This window comes from Lonchura striata, chromosome 3, assembly GCF_050655825.1.
Source record: "Lonchura striata isolate lonStrDom1 chromosome 3, ASM5065582v1, whole genome shotgun sequence".
NCBI lineage: Eukaryota > Metazoa > Chordata > Aves > Passeriformes > Estrildidae > Lonchura > Lonchura striata.
In genome coordinates this window covers 70377264-70397550 of record NC_140705.1, presented here as the reverse complement: position 1 = coordinate 70397550, position 20287 = coordinate 70377264, and the positions used below count along the sequence as shown (strand labels likewise).

General features: G+C 42.3%; 1 long non-coding RNA gene across 1 annotated transcript; it reads right to left on the bottom strand.

Moving 5' to 3' along the window:
- Window positions 1–6246: 6246 nt before the first annotated feature.
- LOC146767932 (uncharacterized) lies at window positions 6247–15576 on the bottom strand. Its single transcript, XR_014954303.1, has 3 exons — window positions 15266–15576; window positions 15083–15194; window positions 6247–14837 (listed from the first exon to the last, which is right to left on the bottom strand). It is a non-coding gene; the product is annotated as an uncharacterized LOC146767932 (long non-coding RNA).
- Window positions 15577–20287: the final 4711 nt, after the last annotated feature.

Genomic DNA, 20287 nt, shown 5'->3' with positions numbered 1-20287 from the left:
CCTGTGAGTACCAGATGAGATGGTAACCATGCCATAACACTTGTCATTTTCCCATTCATTCTCTGGGCTTCACTGCTTTTAACCTAGAGCAGATCCACCTGCTGTCCAGTGATGCAGAACAGGCACTTTTGAACCAGAGCCTAAAACAAGGTCTGGTTGCCACAACAGAGCTCCCAGTCCCTCTGGCAGAAACTGGGAAGTCCGTGACTCCTGTGAGAGTTGTAGAAGAGTTGATACCCCTGAGAAGTGAGATCCTTAGAGAATACCTACATCCTTCTGGCCAGCAGTTGTCTTATGCAAAAGGGCTCTATATGTAGGTATCTGGGTGATACTTTAGGAGGAATAATAATGAGAAAAAAAATCTGAATTCTGGCCCACTGCAATGTGATAAGCCTTTGAAATTTAATGCAAACCAGTTGTTCATTCAACTTATATTTGGGACACCTGCAGGCAAGGATTTCCTACTTCTTTGCTGTCTGACTGAAGGAAATTTCATCACTATGATGAGACATTTATATGAATTGCAATTATGGTATCTCCCACAGCATGCCTTGTTCTGTAACAGTTAATACTGAGGGGAAAACAGCGTTGTCAGTCTGAAAACAGATAATTTTCTACCTCAGTGGCTAAATGTGATCTCCTTGTTTCAGTGCTATATCATTTACTTTGCTGTCCAACTACAAGCTACCTCACCCAGACCTAAGTGCAAAAGAGGTGACATGAGCAAGGAAAACTGCTTCTTTCAATATTGTTGCAACAGTACAGGGAGTTTATGACCCTTGAAACATGAAAGTTCACAGTCACAGAACACTTAATAGTTACAAGTTTTGAAGGAAAAAGGGCAAGCGCAAGGTTTCCGTGAGCAATAAATAAACTCAGGAGGTTCAAATAGCTTTCAGTATGAGCTGATGATCAGCTCCTACTCCTACCCCTCAGTTTTGGAGGCTCCACTGCAGAGACAGAACCTGTGAATTCAAGGATTTCTGCAGCAATGCTCTCACACACCTGGAGTAACACTCACTGCACACTTGGAGTCACATTTCCATGAATGCCTGTTCCTTCCTTTGGGGTGCTGTCAGCTGCTCAGTCCCAATTTCAGGCATGATGACCTGTCTCTGAGTAGTGTCAGAGGCTCACAAGTTTGAAGTTAAAAGATTGTCCCCGCAAAACAGAGCATGAGTGCCACATTCCAGACATAAAAAAACATTCTGAAAAGGAGGACTTTTGGGGCGATGGTGTCATGTGCAAACTGCCATGAATTTATCAATGTTTGACCAGGAATTCCAGGCATCTGAAAGGACTGTTAGCTAAGGAGTATTCTGATGATCTGCCCAGCTCTTAACCAGAAGAAAAAGCACTTAGTTATAGCCCACAGTCAGCAGAAATGGTTCTGGAAATGTTCACCAGTCAGCAGAGGAGCAGCTTTAAGGTATAAGGGAAGCAGGGAACATAGGGAGGGAGCAAAGTCTGGCCAAAGGTTCCCCAGACAGGTAGGGATCTACAAAACCACTCCTTCTGCCACTGGAGAAATGGGCAAGATGAGGACAACGATTGCCATTATTAAAAGTCCTGCCCCAACAATAGTCACTGCCTCATACACTGTTTCTTTCCCTGGCAGGAGCACTGGCAGCAGCCTGGCTTCCCAGGGTGGTGGCACAGGCAGAGCAGCCAGAATGGAAACAAGGGGAGCCCTGAACTAGTTGGGTATGAGCCACTTAGAGATGCTGCTCTCTCCTGCCTCCATCACAGCTGGTTCAATGACTTTCCTACTCCATCGTCTTCCTTCTTTCCTATCTGTTGTAATTAAGGATTTTGCTAAGTGCTTGGTTGCCAAAGATGACCATCACTAATGCATTCCTCATTAAAGTGGCACAAGTGGGCAGCAATTCAGGGAGCCCACACATGGCAAACAGGACTCTGGGATTTATTGTGAGATGAAAGACAGGGACTTCATCAGGGTTTCTTTGCCCTTATTAATCAGCAAATGAAAAAATCTTTCAGCAGTGCTGATACTTCCAGTTTTGGTTTCTTACTAGATTTAGACCAGATGAGACTCAAGTAACAAGACATTTGTGAAAAAAAATAGTAATGGTTCCTTCTTATTTTGTAAGTGAGAAACCTGCAGAGGGTCAGCTTCTAATTAAGGAACATTGTAGTGAAATGTGCAGGTGAAGGAAATATCCAGATGGATTGCTGGATTTTGGTTTTATGCTGCCATGAGCCTTCACTGAATTCAGCTACTTTAGATAGGCTTTTTCCCTTTGGTCTTCTCCCTGACAGAGATGGCTCAGGTTTCCCCCTAGGGGCACAGTATGGATTACTAGTGTCCAGCAAAGAGGGAGAGACTGAAGGACTTCCATCACAAGAATTGGAGTGTGTGTAGGGGGAGGCGTTTTACAAAGATAACCAAACAATCATTCCCTTCCCTTCCCTTCCCTTCCCTTCCCTTCCCTTCCCTTCCCTTCCCTTCCCTTCCCTTCCCTTCCCTTCCCTTCCCTTCCCTTCCCTTCCCTTCCCTTCCCTTCCCTTCCCTTCCCTTCCCTTCCCTTCCCTTCCCTTCCCTTCCCTTCCCTTCCCTTCCCTTCCCTTCCCTTCCCTTCCCTTCCCTTCCCTTCCCTTCCCTTCCCTTCCCTTCCCTTCCCTTCCTTCTTCCCAGTGCCAGTGCCAGAAGCTTGCTGTACTCCTATGGTACAAAACAAATGTAACTGCGAATGCATCTTAATCTGCTGCCTAAAATGGGCTGGGCTTTGATTTGTGTCACCACATAAAACAGCACTATCAGGATGTCTTGGTGAATCTTGCTATTTTGGTTATCCCTTCACAGTGGGAAAAAACAGCACTTGCAGCATCCCTGGGCTGCAAACACCAGGAAACCAGTAGGAATCTGTCAGGTAAACACTGACTTATTACTTTTTATTCCTGACTTATTTGGAGTCAGACGTTATTTTCTAAAAGCACCGGTCTTACACTGATTGCACTAAGCATGTGTCTAAGCTTTCCAGTAAGAAAAATAAGTGGGTTTCAAGATGGTTTTACCACAATTTCTGGCATTAACTTCCTTCTTGACAGTGTCTGCAGGACTTAGACTCATGAAGAGCATTTGCACAGCCACAAAAATTCTGTTTTTATTTGAGATATTTCACATCAATTTTTCCAAGTCCTTGGAACAATAGGCAGAGTATAATTGGCCTTCAAGGAATCTTTGGATACATTACAGCTAACAAATGATGGGAACATTGGTGGTATATGGTGCCTTTCATCCAAATAAGAATATGTTCTCAAAATGTTGGTCAAGTCCAATATAGCTCTATATAGTTATGAATTGCCTGGCTATAGAAAGAATGTCTGTCATACAGCCCTGAGGAAGTGTGGAGAGAAAGGTAGGAGGAGGTGTATTCAAGAGCAGCGGGTCTGGGCTGTGCCCAGCAGCATTATGAACACACCCAGCAGAACGGGGAGCAAAGGCTTATGCCAAGACACATCTTTCAGCTTTGAAGTGAACAGCAAAGGGCCAGCTCAGGATACAAGATCTGAAGCACACACTGGAGTGGGTGTTTGTCTCCTCGTCTGTGCTCAGTGAGATGCAGGTGAGGAGTGATGTGTGTTGGTGTGCTGTGTGCGCACAGCTACAGCTCACTCACCATCTCTAAACCACAATCTGCTCTGAAGTGATAGAGGGATGCCTCTAAACTGGATGCATGTCTGCACAGAAAGTTTGTGCTTCACACAAGTAAGTTATAAGGAACCTGAGACATGTAAACTGTAATAATATAAATGGAACTCACCCAGGACACTCAAGGCAACAACCTTTCATTTCTGCTGTGAAGATTGACACGGGACCTAGATATTTGTAGCTTGTTCAAAAGACTGCACCTTTGACAGCTGTCCCCTGGCAGTATTTGATTGCACTGAGTGATAAAGGGGAAAAAAAAAAGCAATTGTTGACCTACTTTTTGTGGCACCAGCACCTGCTGTGTGTCATTTCAGGGACTTCCAAACTCACCTTATTTATGCTATTTAGTTGTGTTACAATGCATGGTTCAAAATTAGCCTGTGGAAGAGTAAATGTCCAGCTACAAAATGAAAGGTGCTGTGAATAAAATCAAGTAATAGACCCTAGAGAATAATGGCAAATGGCCAGGTAGCAGAGAAATAATCATTTTACTACATTGAATTACAGCATATCAAGGGAATTGTCACTGAGTCCAGTTTTATTAATGTAATACATAACTGATTCAGATGCAGCAAAATGCAAACTCCCTCCTGAATCAGTTTAACCAGTGTGAATTTGTGGATAGACCAGGCCTCAGTCAGAACAAAAGACAAAATAATCCCCTTGTAATGCAGCATTTAACACCTAGCAGTCAGGTGATAATTGCTTTAGTCCAAGGGGATTAACACATTTCAACCTCATTATAATGTAAAATGTAACTTCCCTATATGGGGTTGTCTACATGGAAAACTTACAGGGGCATAAACAAAGGTATAAATTCAAACTGATTTAGTTTTGCTAGAATAATTTCTAGTGTGAATTTATTTATTTGGAGAAAAGAAAGTTATTTGTTTGTGGCACCTTTTTTTCCCCTTCCTTTTTTTTTTCTTTTGCAGCTCAGTCCACTTCAGTTTATATAGTGTGTTTTATAAAAGTCCACCCAAAATGAGAGATACTGCATGTCATCCAAGCTCCCCAACATTTAAAGACACCAGAGCATTAATGAAGGTTTGGGGGAGTCAGTTTTTATTGACTAAGCTTAATTTTATGGAGCCAAGTAAGAAGGCATTTAACTAATACTTTTACATAGAAGTACTAAACATATTCATGCTAAAGCAAAATTATTTCTGCTCTCAGTGACAAGTTTGGCTTAATTGCTGGTACGAGATCAGATGCATGGGATACTTGTGACATGAAGATATATGAAAATAAGCAATTGCCAGTGGTTCAGTGTGGAGTGAAGTCCCATCCCACCACAAGACCTGGTGCCTGATGTGGCAAGGACCATGAACCAACATTAACTAACGCTCAAGTCCACTCTGAAAATACCTTGTGCTATTTTGGTTTTAAAAGTGATCTAAGCAAAGGAAGGGGTTAAAAGAGCTTTGGCCCACAGCCATGATGTGGATGGAGGAATGGAGGAATTAGGGTTGTGAGGGTCTTTTCCAACATAATGACAGAATCAAGAATTTTATCACACACTTCCTTTCATTTCTCCCTAAGGAACAAGCCCAAATGAGTTCTCACCTGCTGTGATTTTATGCATAGCCGAGGTCACAACAAAGAGTAAAATGTGAAAATCTGATCTGCTTTGCTAATGCAAAATAATTTCTTTCTGTATGTAACCTCATACAAGGTTCAGCCACTTAGTTCTAACAGGCTAAAGATTGCTTTCAGGGGTTTAATTCAATTTTGGTGAGCTTGCTGTGCACTCCCAGAGAATAATGCAGGTTCCTCCCTGCCTTCCCTGAAAGGAATACTTGGCAAAGCTCTTCAGGATGAGCTCTTTGATCTCAGCGGCACTCTTACACACATCAGTCAGCTCAGTTGCATCCTTCAAATTTGAGTCACCTGGGGATTTGGCCACCTTGGAAACAGTGTATGTTGCCACTAAGCAGGCATCTACATAACAAAGAAACCTAAGGAAAATTCTTCTATATGCTGTATGCTTTCTCTTAGAAAATGGGCATACACAAAAGCACGTGTATAGAAAATGGGCATACACAAAAGCACGTGTTTCTAATCAGGATTTCTATTATAGATAAAATAGTGTGTAATAGTCCATCCATGTTTTACTCTCTAAACAAGTACTCTAAGGTTTTTTGGCTCTTTTTATACGTGGGTGATCAAAAGCATTTGTTAATTGTGCTGTTAACTTCTCATCACTTGCTGCAGTCAGTGCAGCAAGGAGCACCTAAAAATCCAAGTTAGAGGCCTGCCTCTTCAGCCACTCTGTTTTAAACACCCACTGTACAGTCTTTGCACCTTCCTCCGAATAATGTGTCATTGGTAGTATGAAATACTGGCTGCACAGACAAAACTTTCATTGTGTCTTGTGTTCACCTCCCCACCCTGTATATACTTCTGGTGCTTATGGAAGATTTTCATTTGGGATACATGGGCCACGCACAGGATCATCACCAAGTCCTGCATTACTCCCCAAGAAGCCAGGCTGACAAGGCAGAACTGACTGTAGAGATAGAAGAGTGGTGGTATAAATTGATCAAAGTGCACTTCCTTACATTGGAAGTGTACTTGCAAATATCTCCTGATCTTTCTGTTCAAGACCTTACCAGGCTTTATAGACAAATACCTTCCTTCATAGTGGCCCTACTTTCAAGTATTTAGGATTCACAGTTCTTTTCATAGAAATTGCTAACATCAGTAACAGGAAGTAAAGAATCTGTAAAAAGAAAATGTTGTTTAATTTAACTGGAAGTATCTAATGGATAGGGCTATCTATAAAAGGGTTTTTTGCCAAGAAATAAATACTTATCTCCCTACAGCAGTTAACAGTTTGCTAATTCTTTATAGGAGGCATTAATCATTCTGTGCTTGTTCCCCCAAACAACTAGAAGAAATTGTTTATTTTTAATTGCTCTGTAGCATCTTTATTATATTGTTCAACTCAACTTTACAACTATGCTACTACTACTGTTACTACTGCTACTACTACTACTTAGCACAGACATTTTACATCTTCATAACGGCCTAAAACATTAAGTAATGCATTCCAAAATATCCTGCACTTGAGTTAAATAGGTGCACGACTGCAGGTAAATATTTATTTCCTTGGCATAATTTGTGGTGTAATTAAAGATTACACAAACATAACAGAGATCACTCTCCTGTTCTGTGTCTAGGACCAGACCCAGGTCCTAGGATTTCTCCCTATTCTCTTTACCTTCAATTGTTGTTTGATGTAACCTTCCCATCACATATACGTGTCAAAGAATAGAGCTCTTTTAGGATAAAGTATGTGCAGCACTCTTTTAGGAAACTATAAACTGGAGACATTCTCCAGCCTGGGAAAGGAGATAGTTATTTTTACTCTTAAATTCCTTTGAGGGAAAGGCATTTAGATATGAGTGCGACAAAAGCCATACAAGTACATAGAATGAGAGACAGCAAGAGAAGGAAAGGAGTGATTAATGCGGCTTGGCTACACTACTGGCTAAAAGATGAAACTGAACAAGGAAACTTGAGATTTTGGAGAAAGATTGCTTTCCAACTACAGTTATTTTCAAGTTAAAGATACCAGTGGCTCTGTGGACTGTGATTTCAAACATCTCTGACAACAGTCATCACCATCAGCTAGGAATGACTCCTCTAAAGAAAATGACTAGAGATAATCAATTGCTCTTCCCAAGCTGCCTGGTATGCTCAAATCACTGCCAGGCTCCTCTCAGGGCTTGATGGAAGTGGCCTGTCTCCAGAGAAGCCTGTCAGAAATCAGATGAGTGGTGATGTCTCACTAGTGCACCAGCTGAGAAAGAGCCAGTCCTTGGCAGGAGTCCCTGCACTGTGCCACAGCCAGGACCCCAGTGTACAATGTCCTCTGTCCCCTTGCCCTGCCAAACTGCAAAGACCAAAGCTGCCAAGCCAGGCTCCTCCACAGCTATGGGTGGCAGCATATCTAAGTCCAGTGCTAGAAGCCCTGAAAACTGCGAGACACACAGGCATATGCAAGAACAGCCAGATAAAGGTAATTTCTTCTCAAGTCTTGATTTGACTCTGGAGCAGATGCACTGGCCACTACCAGTCCTCATGATACAGATCAAACTATTCTGAAATTACTAGCACAATAGTGGGCATGAAGAAAGTGTCTCAAGGCTGGTTTTGCTTTTGGTTGTTTAAAGACAGAAATGTCTAGAAAATTCAGGCAACAAAATCACTTGTGTTTCTAGGAAGGTTATGTATTTTTATAATTTTTTGCAGGGGCAGAGCGGGGAATATCTGTGACACTGTGCATATAACCAGTAGGTGTATCAAACTGAAGCCTAAAAAAATCCTGAAACAATTTCCACAGTGAGGACATTTCTCTTCAGGAGCTGTTTGTGACTCACTGTTCCTGTCAAGCAGGTTAATGTGCCTCTAAATTTCACCTGACAGAAAATGTATCACAGTGTCAGCTGCATTAGGGAATGACGAACACCGCCCAACTGTGGTCCTGTTGGATACCTCGAGGTTGCTCTCAGCAAGGAGAGGTGGAACAAGGAACCTGCCTCAGTTCCAACAAAATAAAGGGTTGTGGCCAGCTTGAGGAAATAGTAAAGCAAGTTCAGCCACTTGTAAGAGCCATCATCAATCTCTCTGAAATTAGCCTCCCAGGTTCTTAGAGGGAGGGCATGCTGAGGTGGAATCTGTGTGACCTGCTTATGAGCAGAAAACTGACTCAGAAACTGTTTAGCCTCTGAACAACTTCTGTTTTGAAATCACCTTCCACCAGCCCATCATCCATGGTAGGTGCAGCCTGTGCAGCCACAAGGAGCTTTTGCTCTTCCCTGTGAGTGGCTGGGACATGCTGAACTGTGGCACACTCAGAGTGGGGGCCCGTGTGCCATGAAGGTGCTCATGACTCTGTTGACCAGGGGAGCTCCAACAGCTTATCCTACTTTTGGGATCCAGCCCTGTAGCTGTCTGCTTCATGGATGTGCCAATCTACATGGATTTAGCTGGAGATATCCCAGTGTGTCTGTAGTCCATATCCTCACTACGACTGCCTCCTAGTTAGGTATCGGTGCTTTAGCCTTAGCCATGATTACTTTTTCTATTGAAAGAGAAAAGTTGACACCCCAAACATCTCTTAACTGGAATTAGGATCATACACACCCCACCCAGAATTGTCTTTGTCTTTCTGGAAATGAGGTTTCCAAGCCACAAGACTTCTATTGTACAAAATGATGCCATCTCCTGTACTGATGGTCCTAGGGGTTTAAGTCAGAAGAGTGGAAAAATATACTAAAGCACTTATCATCAGTTCTCAATTGTCTATCTATATATCTTTATCTATTCACTGATGGCTTTTTTGCATTACTCTTGAGGAAATGTATGGTGAATGCAGGGCAATGAATAAATCCCTCCAGCCAGACTCTCATTAAAAAAAAAAAAAAAATCACATCTAAGTAAACTGATTTTGATTTAATGTTAAAGGTCTCAATTAAACAGAGCAGATAGTTTGGGCAGCCTGTCTGCTCTGCACTTCTTCTTCTTCATCCCTCTGATGCAGCACAGATATCCAGCAGCACAAACATTTGCCTGTGAGGCACCTCTGCAGTAGGCCACTGCAGCAGCTACATTGGGTAACCCACCAGCTTCAGTCAGATTTGTCCTGCATCTATTTGCATGAGTGATCTGCAGTCATTGAAATCTCTTTTTTCTGGATTCCTTCAGCATCCATTCCTTCACACTATAAACAAACAATGTAAGAAAGATTTACTGAAACAATGGTGTCCAACTGCTGCTACAAGTCCACAAAGCCACATTTGCTAGGTTGAGATTAAACATGCAGCCAGACAAGGTAGCCCTGGATTAACAAACATATCTGCAGCATTAAATAAAACCACTGTGCAAGGGCAGTTAATGTGAAATGAACTTATTTCTCAAAATCCCTGAAGTTCTCCCAAGAAGTCTGAGTGTTTTTGCTGCCTAGCTGCCTTTCTCTTGGTCTTCTGCAACTGCCATTCTCTCCTCCAAACAATCAGGCTTCAAAATCCACTAAACCAGATAAAAGGCCGCATTCTTTTCAAATGTCATTTTTGATTGGGGTTTGTTTGTTTGGTTATTTTCTTGTGAAAATCAGAAATATATTAAAAAAAAAAAAAAGAAACAATGAGAAAATGGCCCTCAACTGGTCAGTCAACTTTTGTTTCCACAGCTATGCTCTCATTAAATTATCAGTAATCACAAGACTGTGGGTGAAAGATAAGAGCTGGAAATACTGAAATTCCACATTAATTCACAGTTGGTGGAGAACATCTGGACACTGTGGCTCCAAGCAGTTTCTCTGAGAAACCCCACCACAAGGAGGTTCTGCTCACCATTCACAGGGCTGTGTTACACTCTGGGAATCTGTACTTTGGAAGTAATGGAAAGGAGCTGCTGCAACTTTTGTCAGACGCTGTGGCTCAAACTCATTTCCACTAACTTCAGTGAGGACACTACACAGCAAGAAGGCAAAATTTATCTTCCCGCAGACTACTTGCATGCATGGTAAGAGTTAGGTTTAGAGACAAACTCATCTTTTCTGGATGAGGAACATGGAGCAGGCAAGCTTGCTTATCTGTCACCCAGGATGATTTTGTCCTCTCGCTGGAGGACTACACTTACAAAGCATAACATGACAACTAACAAACCTTTAAAGCCTTGGGGAAAAAAATAAATGCACTGGTGATTGGAACAGGTTTTAGTCCACTGCCAATTAGGCCCTGAGGAAAGGCTGACTATTTTTATATCCATGTGTCAATCAGGAGAATGACAAGCCACCACTCCAAGGCAAGAATGCCACCAAGGCCACTCCCTTCCCATCTGCATGTTGCACACTCCACGCACTTTTTATAGCCATGGTGCCAACTGCTACCTCTAACTGAGGGGTTGCCCTCTTCCTGCCAGGACAACTGTGTGTGGCTGCTGAGCACTGCTGTCACAACCAGTTTAAAGCCAACATTTGTGTAAGGCTTTCCCTGTGACCACTGAACAGAAAGAATGCAGGGCTATAGAGGAGTCAGAGATGAGCTGCTTCACAGCGTCTTTGGTGGCTTTTGACTTGGGTAGATTTAGGTTAGCATGCATGACTCCTCTTTAAAGCTCCTTTCTCACACTTTTGTACTTTCTCATTTCTCAGGACGTGTGCTTAACCCTCAAAGGCATTCTACTGCCCTCAACTCCATATATCTTTTACAACAGAGCCGTGGGTTGGAGTCTTCTATGGCAAGCCTTGCCTTCAGGCCATCAAAGTGTTAAGCCTCTAGTGTGCTCACAGACAAGCTGTGCCTCTCCATCCTTTCCATCTTTGAGGGCAGGCTTGTATTAAGGTCCAGAACCCTGTCCCTTGGGTCACTCCAAAGGCCACTAAAGTTAGTGGTAGGGCATCTTATAGGCCCACAGGACAAGGTGGGCAACAGCTTCATAATTGAAAGGACTTAAAAAATTCAAGATCAATTGATCAGATGTGGTAACCTATTAGCAGGCAACTGATTTTTGAGACATTGCCAACCCAACCTTTAGAAAGCATCCCTAATTCCCAGGATGCCAACAAGGATGAGGTGTGTTTGGCATTCCTGAAATGAGGCTCAGGAACATCATAATGGTAAGTTCCCAAAGACATTTCAAGTTTAGAATTTGTGTAATTCAGAGGTCAAACTCATTCCCAAAACTTTGTCTCCAAAATGTTGGCAGAAATATTTTGCCACATACAAGTCAGATATTTTTGTTAGAAACCATTGTGGTCACCCCTGCTTCTTTACTGAGCACATATTGTTACTATTTTTAAGAAAAAGAATCTCACAAAGCTTTTCCTCTAGTCTAAGAATAGGAGGTTTTGGGAGAAATAGCTTTATTGCAGAGTGGTCTCAATGCAAAAATGTAACTACCCCTGATCAAGACAGAGCACTTCCAAAATGTTAAAAAATATAGGCATTTGACAGTTTTACTGTAACTTATTAAGAGTGTGAAGTAAAATGGGGGGATTTTTGTGGTTTGACTTGTATTTCTGCATTTATATATGGTAATTAAATGTTAAAAAAAGCCAATTAAAAACAAACTTTGGCAAGAGATTAGTCAAAATATGTACCCTTGAGTTTTTTAGGGGCCTGAGGAGGCATTCCTTTGACATTTGCTTTTTTTAAAAAAATTACTTAAAATATGACACTTCAAAAGCAGCTGCTTTGTGTGTTCAGAAAGTGGTTTCCATATGCAGAGTTCATGTCAGATGTACAAATATGTATGTGCCCACATGGACCATAACCATTGATAATAGGCCAAATAATTACTTACACAGTGCCTTCTCAAGACTGGTGGATCTCTGTTAGTGCCCATTTTATAAAAAATAAGTATAGAAAACAAACCATACCATTAATAAATGTCTCTACTTCGTTCAGTGTGCTAGGGAATGAGCTACTTGGTGTCATGAAAAAGGAACAAGCGACCTTATACAGCTGCCAGGATTTTCTTACCTATTTCTGTGAATGTGATTGTGTCTTGACCTGGTCACATAACTTTTTAGTATCTCATCTTCCTCATTTGCAGAGTGGGTATAATTGTCTCTCTGAGTGATGTCCAATATAACAAAGAAAAGTGCACCAGAGGCACAGAAAATCATTCCAGGAAAGGGTTGTTCATTGTTATACATAAAAATTGCCTGATTAGCTAGTGCTGCTCTGAAGGATAGGAAGGTGAAGTGCTTGGATGGAGAATTCATCAAGGTTTTTTTGTTATCGCAAAATATTACTTAAAGTAAGATGAAGATTCAGATGTGCTATTGTGGAATGGGTTGTGCTCAGCCTGCTGTGCTTTGTTCCTGTCTTGTGGGCCTCTGCTGTCTTGCTAGGCAGCAGCCCCAGCAATGATCCATTCCCACTCCTGCCAGAAGGCTCAAAGACAGTCCCACACCTGCCTTGGGGACTCTCAGCTGCTGGGGCCATAACTGTTCCTCCTGCTAGAGAAAAGTGCAGCCTTTGGGACCAAAACCATCTGCTCTGAGCAAAGCCCTGCAGGAAAGCCAGGCAAGCGTGAGGTCTCATGGGGACCAGGAGCGTCAGTGCAATATACAGTCATCACTTGATACAATTAGGAAATCTGCTCACAGGAGACGCGATGATAAACACACTGTTGTGTGCTACCTAGTGTTTATCCTAGACATTAGGAATTTAAAAGATAAATGAACTCACAGCCTCTGAGCATCAGTTGGGAAGAAGGTACAGAGCTGTGTCCCACCAGGATAGAGGTCTGGTTTTGTCAGGAATAAGGAGACCTGCCTTGTTTTTGCCAATGCATTTATGTACTTTGTCACCCATATCTGCTTTCTAGCCTGCAGTTCCCCCCCCCTGCTTGGTAGCCTACCCAAATGTGGAGGTATCCTTGTTCATCTCCTTTAATCCCCAGCTTTCTCTCTGCTCTGAAGCCCATGTCTGAGCTGTGTGCTTTCAGGTTTGCAATGCTTTCTGGCTCCTGAGGTGGTGGTGCTTGGGTGCAGGTGTGAGCTGCTGTGCAGGGTGCAGGTGTTGGGGTGTCTTCCTTCTGCCTTAGGGGCTCATGTGGGAAAGTACAGTGTGAGCTGGGTCCCTTTACAAAAGATAGACAGCCAAGTCTTCCCTCTGGATACTGGGGGAATGTGTGTCTGTGGAGAGGGTTTGCCTATTTCTGTTGGCCATGGACAGATGTACAACTTTGTGTCCTTCTCTGAGTCCTAGATCTGCCTGATCCAAAATTGTTAAGTATAATCCCTTCATCAGGCCCCAAATTCTTGAGTCACACATATTGTGATGCTGTTTCTCCCAAAGTGGCAGAGGTATTGCCAACACCAGGGGGTGTCAGGCTGGTAGTCATGTTCCCCATCCTCACTTCTCCATTGTGTTTAGGACAAGCTGGGGTCTGATGGCACAAACACAGCTCCAGTGAACCAGCAGCAGCTGGCAGGGATAAACTTATGCCTTTACATGCAGACGTGTCAGCAAGGTGCTCCTGGTTTGGACTGGTCTGCAACTGATGGTGTGGAAATCAATGAAACTTGTGCATTTCAGGGAAAAAAAAAAGGTGAATAACTAGACATCTGCCCTAGGATCATGCCACCAAATTTATAAAAAATATCAATATCGATATAAAAATCAAATGTCAAATTTAATATGAACAGTAGAACCGTCCAGTCACTAAATGCAGACCAATAAACCCATGAATGTCCAGAAATTTGGGTGGAAAGAGGAGAATTGGGGGAGTAAGAAAGAAAAGCATTCTTTGTAAAATAAAATACAGACATTCCCATAATTAAAGGAGGAATACAACTTGAATAACAAATCACAGACATTAACACCAAGATGAGCACATTTATAAAGAAAATAATAAGTAAAACAGAAGTAATTGCCTCCAAGCAATTACAATTTCTTCCTTGCATTAAAGCCCAGAGGATGTGATGGAGAATTTTTGTGGCAACTCTTGCAAGGCATGTGTCACAGAACAAGAGGGAGGATTTTTCCATTGCCTTCTCTGCCTCTTTGCTGTTGAGAACCAGAGACATGTTTTTTCCAAAATGTATTCTTGGTTTGTTGGTTTTGGTGATGGTAGTGCTGCAGGAGCAGTGCCTTTTCCAGATGGCATTCTGAAGACTCCTCTCTCCTGGCTGAGTCATCAAAGGTCCCTCAGGAGACAGGAATTGTCACAACCAACTGGAGGGAGCATTCATCTTACCCAGATACCCATATCTGGCAGTTGCCTCCATCGACTGCTTAGGAGGGATACAGCACTAATCTGCATCTGCCAACTCCCCTGCTTCCCATATTCTCTTCTCTTTGAAAATTGTCATTGAAGGAGGCTTCCTGTCTTCTTTAGATTTGTCTGTATCTTTATAACATTTACTTTTATCTTTTGGCAAAGAGTTTCACAGGCCATGAACTTATTCTTTGGGAAAGCACTTTCCTTTTTTCTTTCTACTCGTCAGTTCATCACTCATGTGAGACCAGATGCTGAACTAGGGAAAAGCAGTTTAAAGCTTGTCCAAACTAAAACCTTCTTTTAAAACTCACCCTTTCAGGTCTTGTCAGCAGCTGCAGGCATCACCAGAGCATATTGAAAAGCAATTTCTGACATCTGCGTTCTGCAATTTAAGTCTGGGTCTTGCCACAAACTGCTTAAACTGGAAGAGCATTAAAAGGTTAAAAGGACAGCTGCACAGAACAAGCGCCCCCCCCCCCTCCCCCCCCCCACCCACCCCGAGGGATCCAGTATTAGTTGGTCTCATGATCTTGGAGGTAGAGAGGTTAAGAAACAATTGGATTCATATCACTGAGAAAGTCACTCTCCCACTGTGATGCTAACCAGGCAAGGAAGAAGCTGAATCTCGAGAAAGACCAGCACTTCATCTTAGCTGAGCATACTCACCCTTCCTGAGCAACTTCATTGACATCCTGTATAAATGAACACGTATTGAGGACTGTGCAAGCTCAGAGCAGGGGGAAATGACAGCCAAGCACAGAGAGCTGCCATCTGTTGTCTGCAGAAAAACATTCAGGATTGGCCCCAAAAGTCACGTAGAAAATAAGAATCAGGAAGCACAGTAAGTACCTGAGCAATGGTGGGGAGGACCTCTCTTTTCATTCCCTTTCCTTCCTTTTGCACCAGGTATTCTTCCCTTGATCTCCTCATGCAGCCCTCTGGATGTGTGGTTAGGACCACATCTCCTGCTCTCCTGTCCTGTTCTCCTGAGGCACGCGCTGCATGGAGCTGGGAGCCTCTCTCCAAGACCCCCATCCTGACCCACACCGGTTCTGCATCCCATCCCTCCCACCCAGTCTGGCATCAGCTTGATCCCTGACATCCTACCTCAGCAGCTTCCCTCCCTGCTGTGGCGTGGGGCCGAGAGGGAATGCTGGGACCCTTTCCCTGCTGTGATGTATCTGGCAGGGAGAAGGAAGTGTTACCTGATAGTGAGGTGGTGATGGGAAACTTCATGGTTTTGATTCCCTGCACGGGGGCAAGGAAATCAGGCACAAGTGATTTTATTATTTTCCTCTTTCCTGTCATACTGACACTGATGAGTTTAAATAGCTTGAGTTTTGAAGTGGATTTTACACACTATGTTATGATCTTAAGGTATAGCATTTAACAAAACTCTTAGCTTAAATTATCTTGCTCTAATTCTGAACCAAAATGTTCTACATTGTTTGAAATCAAACTCAGCTCTTTCCTCTGGCATAGAGAAACTAGAAAAGAAGGCAAGAAAACAACTGTGTCTTAACTGTCTAAGCTAAAAAAAGCACTCTCAGCACTCATAAAATAAAATCCAGAAATTTAATCATTCAGAAGGAAAAGGATTTGATTTTAAAAACTTGTCTGTGACAGTTTGACCCCTACTGTGTTACATGCAATTGTATTACATACACAGGTTGCATATAAGCATGTGGCAACAAACAGAAAATAAACTAAAGGAGGCTGGATATGGGCTTGGAGTGTTCCTTCTGAGAGGTGAATTTTTATTCCCCCTGAAAAACCTTATTTCATACCCTGTGTGTTAAAATCATCACTTCTTAGTAGCAGGCACAGTTTAGAGATAAAACAGAAGAACACAGGGTAATGTTAATAAAAGAAACATTGCTTGTTCCCCAACTGCCCACAGAGACCAGCAAGAAGATCCCTGCACAAGAGCCAGCATGGCGTGCAGCACTGCTTCAGATTTCTGCTCTTTCCCAATATAATTTGTTCCACATGCTGTTTACCCACTGATTCTTCCAAACCACGTCTTGGCTAGAAGGCAGGTGATGAAAGGTCATGGAAAAACCCAGAAGAATTTTGCAGCTTGTCTTGGCTGTACTGAATATGCCCTCATGCTTGGAACAAATCAAGCGTTGTGCCATTAACAAATTGTGGCAAGTCCAGTAAGCCTTCCTTCCCTGGCAGGAACTGGAAAGATGCATCACTGCTATAAATGACAGTGAGTTATGGGATGACTTCAGTGCATTGACACTCACAGCAGAGAAAACAAGGTATGGGCTGGCTTGTATGAGTAGATGCAGGAGTGTGCTTTGCTCTGGATGGGTGGCAGGGGAGAGGGAGACTCTTCTTTGCAACCAGTATGTGTCATACCTTCCTTTACTGCCCACCTGGAAACTGCTCTTAAAGCATCACCCACGAATTCCTTGTCCTACGAGCCAATAAGGTGTCACCTGCTAAAGATACACTGAGAAGCAGCTCATGAATATGAGTATGGCAAGGGTTACCTATTTCATTGTGTCAAAGCTTTGCAGTCAGTAAAAGTAACGCCACCATGAAAATGCATAAATTATAGCTCATGCTACAAAAACCTAATATTTAATAGACAGATATGAGGAAAACTTCCTCTTTTGCAAGTTATCCTTACTTTGCAACATGCAAAGGGAAGGAACCATATAGCTCTGGCTCCATTGGCTCCCTTGGAGAGTGAAAGAACTGTGTGGTTCCCTGGTAGAATCTTCTCTGCTTCTCACTGAGGGAAAGCACAAGACTTCACAGCTGAGTTCTGGGCAGTGGAAATGAAAGCCTAAGAAAAAGGGGGAGAAATGTGACATCTGGAGGCTGTGCTGCTCCAGTAGCCATGTCTTGTCTAGGCAGGCACATGTCTGGAAAGGGCAGTCCAAGCAACAGGACTGAACCTGAGCATGGGCTCAATGGCAGCTGAATAAATGTGCAGGGATTTGCGTCAGAACCTTATTTTTGCTACTGGACTCTGCTGAATTTATTTGACCTGGAAGTCACTGATCATCTCCCCAGCTGGGAAGAGAGCAACAGCACATGCTGTGACCTGTATAAAAATCTAAGCTCGAATGACCAAGAGAAAGAGAGGGATCTGTGGAGGTATATTTATGTGTCTGTGTCAAAAGATCAAGTCTACAAAATAACTGGATTGTTACACCAGTATGATATGACTCTGTAGCTAAAGATGAAATGGAGACAGAGGTGGAAAAATGCTTGTTGTGCCATGCAGTTCATCTAATTTATCTCTGTGAGAATATATGTCCTTTTTCTGCAACAGTTTCTGGCTAGTTTTTTCAATGTCCCAAGAAAGGAAACTTCCCATGAAAAGTTACTTCACAGATTACGCTGAAAATACTCATAGTGTTTATTAAAAAAAAAAAAATCAGTCGAAATTTTAAACTTACTAATTTAATTTTAATACTAACAGATGCATCATTCTGAATCTCACTTCATGCCTGAATCGCTCAAAAATCTACAGATTACTAGACCTTTCTCAATATGGTCCCTTCAATTAGTCTTTTCAGTGATAGAATTATTTTATCCTGCCTGAATTCTACCAGTTTTTCCTATTAATACAATGAAAGGTTCCTTAAACCCCAGCCACCACATGCTCTGTGATTTTGTTTGCCATGGCAAGTCAGTGCCTGACTGCCTCTTGGCTGACTAAAGAGTCTTGACGATCTTATATTTCATTTGAGTTGATCAGGATCTATTTTTAGTGAAAATTAAAATAAACCAACACTACAAAAATGTTAGAACATGGCCATTTATTTGTATGAATATTCCACTCAGATACATACTCTTGCCCAGCTATTTGACATGCACATTTTCCTCCTGTGGAAAGATGTGGGTATATTGGAGGCTGTCCAAAGGAGTGAGCTACCCAAATGCCAAATACTTTTATTACCTGTTGCACAGCCTTAACATCTAGTCTTTCCCTTTCAGTTTATTTCCCCTGTAAGACTTACCAGTGTATTGAAATCCAGATGCAGTCATGCAGAATCCAGCTGTGCCACATTTTGGGAAAAATTAATAAAAAATTGCTTCTAACTTCAAACCTGCTAAAATTTCTGCCTCCTTCAAATTGTTTCTTTATCAGGTTATGATTGGCAGTTTGGAGTTGGCATATCAGTATTTCCTTGTACGTGCCAGCAATAAAGGGAAAATACTTGCTCCTGTCTCCAAAGAGACATTTTCCATATGTGCACTCTCTACTCTGTCCTGCCTAATGACTATACATTAAGATATTATGCAGGAAAGGTGGCAACATTTTGTAGCATATGTCTGTGCAAGTGAGAAGTGTGTCTCACACCTGCTCCTTAGCTTTGGGATATTATTTCTCCTAACTCTCTTACTGCCTGGCTGGCTTGCGGTGCTGCAGGTGTCAGGTGGAGGTGCAGGACACCAAAGCGGGCTTCCCCTGCTTGGGGTACCAATACACATGAAAGCCTGTGGTCCCTTCTGTGATGCTGTGCTCCTGTGAGGGCATGCCCTGCAAGAGGTAATGGCCAGTCCCCTTCAAAACAAAGCTGCCAAACCACTTCCAAAGGAGCCTCACAATTATTTGCATGGAAAGAAAGCTTATGACTTCTTTCCTCCCTCAGAATTCAGAGAGCTGGTCTGAAATAGAGACCATGTACCTTTAAATAGCATAAGCATTGCTGGAGCAAGAGTACATCTGTCACAGATAAAAATGCTCTATTTATGCCTTATTGTAATCTATTCACTGGTTTATGGTGCCTGCGCCCTTCAGGGAGTGTTGCAAACCCACACGATGCTCCCGAGTGCTGCATTTTGCATTCGTATCTCCAGTTCTGTTGACAGATGTGTACAATCACACTCAGCAGTCAGACAACTCCCTCTTGACTCTGTATCAGAGGAAGAGCAAGAGGGCAAATTATTTCAGCTGAGGTCAGCATTAACTGAAACTCAAAATAGCTCCCTCCAGATACACCTGTTTCAGACAGAAGCATGCAAATAGGAGGTGATCTTTGGTGAATTCCAGCCACTTGCCTATTTCCCATTCTATTTGGGGGTTCTGCCATCCCACATGCAGACAGCACACATGAGCTCAATTAAGCTAAAAAATTTGCAATCAGCCCAATAACTGAGGAAAATAATTACCTTCCCTCTGTAAGTGGAATGTAATGGGTTAGTAAACGCATATTTCCCATTTTATGCATAAGCATTGAATATGTAAATACAGCATGTTACTGGGTGTTTTGGAGAAAAGATGATAAATTTACTGAGGACAGTCCATTAAAAAAAGAGGCTGATTAATGCATTAATGTTACATTAAACAAAAGTTTCTGAGAAGATACCATTTAAACAATAGTTTCTAGTTTCTGTTACTTTCAATTGGTGGGTATATCAGCTTCCTTGTTCTTAGCCTTTCCATATCCAAAAATATCTTCTCTCATTCTTTATAATGGGCCATTCCTAATAAAGCTGAGTAGTTCCAAAGAAATATGATGAATCACTGATCCTCATTCCTTGTTGTGATCAGAGATCTACCTGTCATCCAGGCCAGGGACTTCTTCTTACTGTTCTCCAACCAACCTCAGCTTGAAGGGATCCTGGTCTCACTGTATCCCACTGAAAATGCAGGAAACATAATAATGTCAGTCTCAATTATCAATATTGGTATGTACTGGCCAGTGTCTCCAAAGACTTTCACAACTGCATCTCAGATAGTCACCTGAGGTTTAAACAGAGATTCTCAGAAGGGTTTGGGAAATGAAAACAGGACTTTGCTCTTGAAACCATCATTGTTCTTGAAATAATCCTAAGTGGTGTAAATCCATTATCTTTCACATCCACTTAGACTAGAATTTATGTTCCCAAGAACTGGGATGT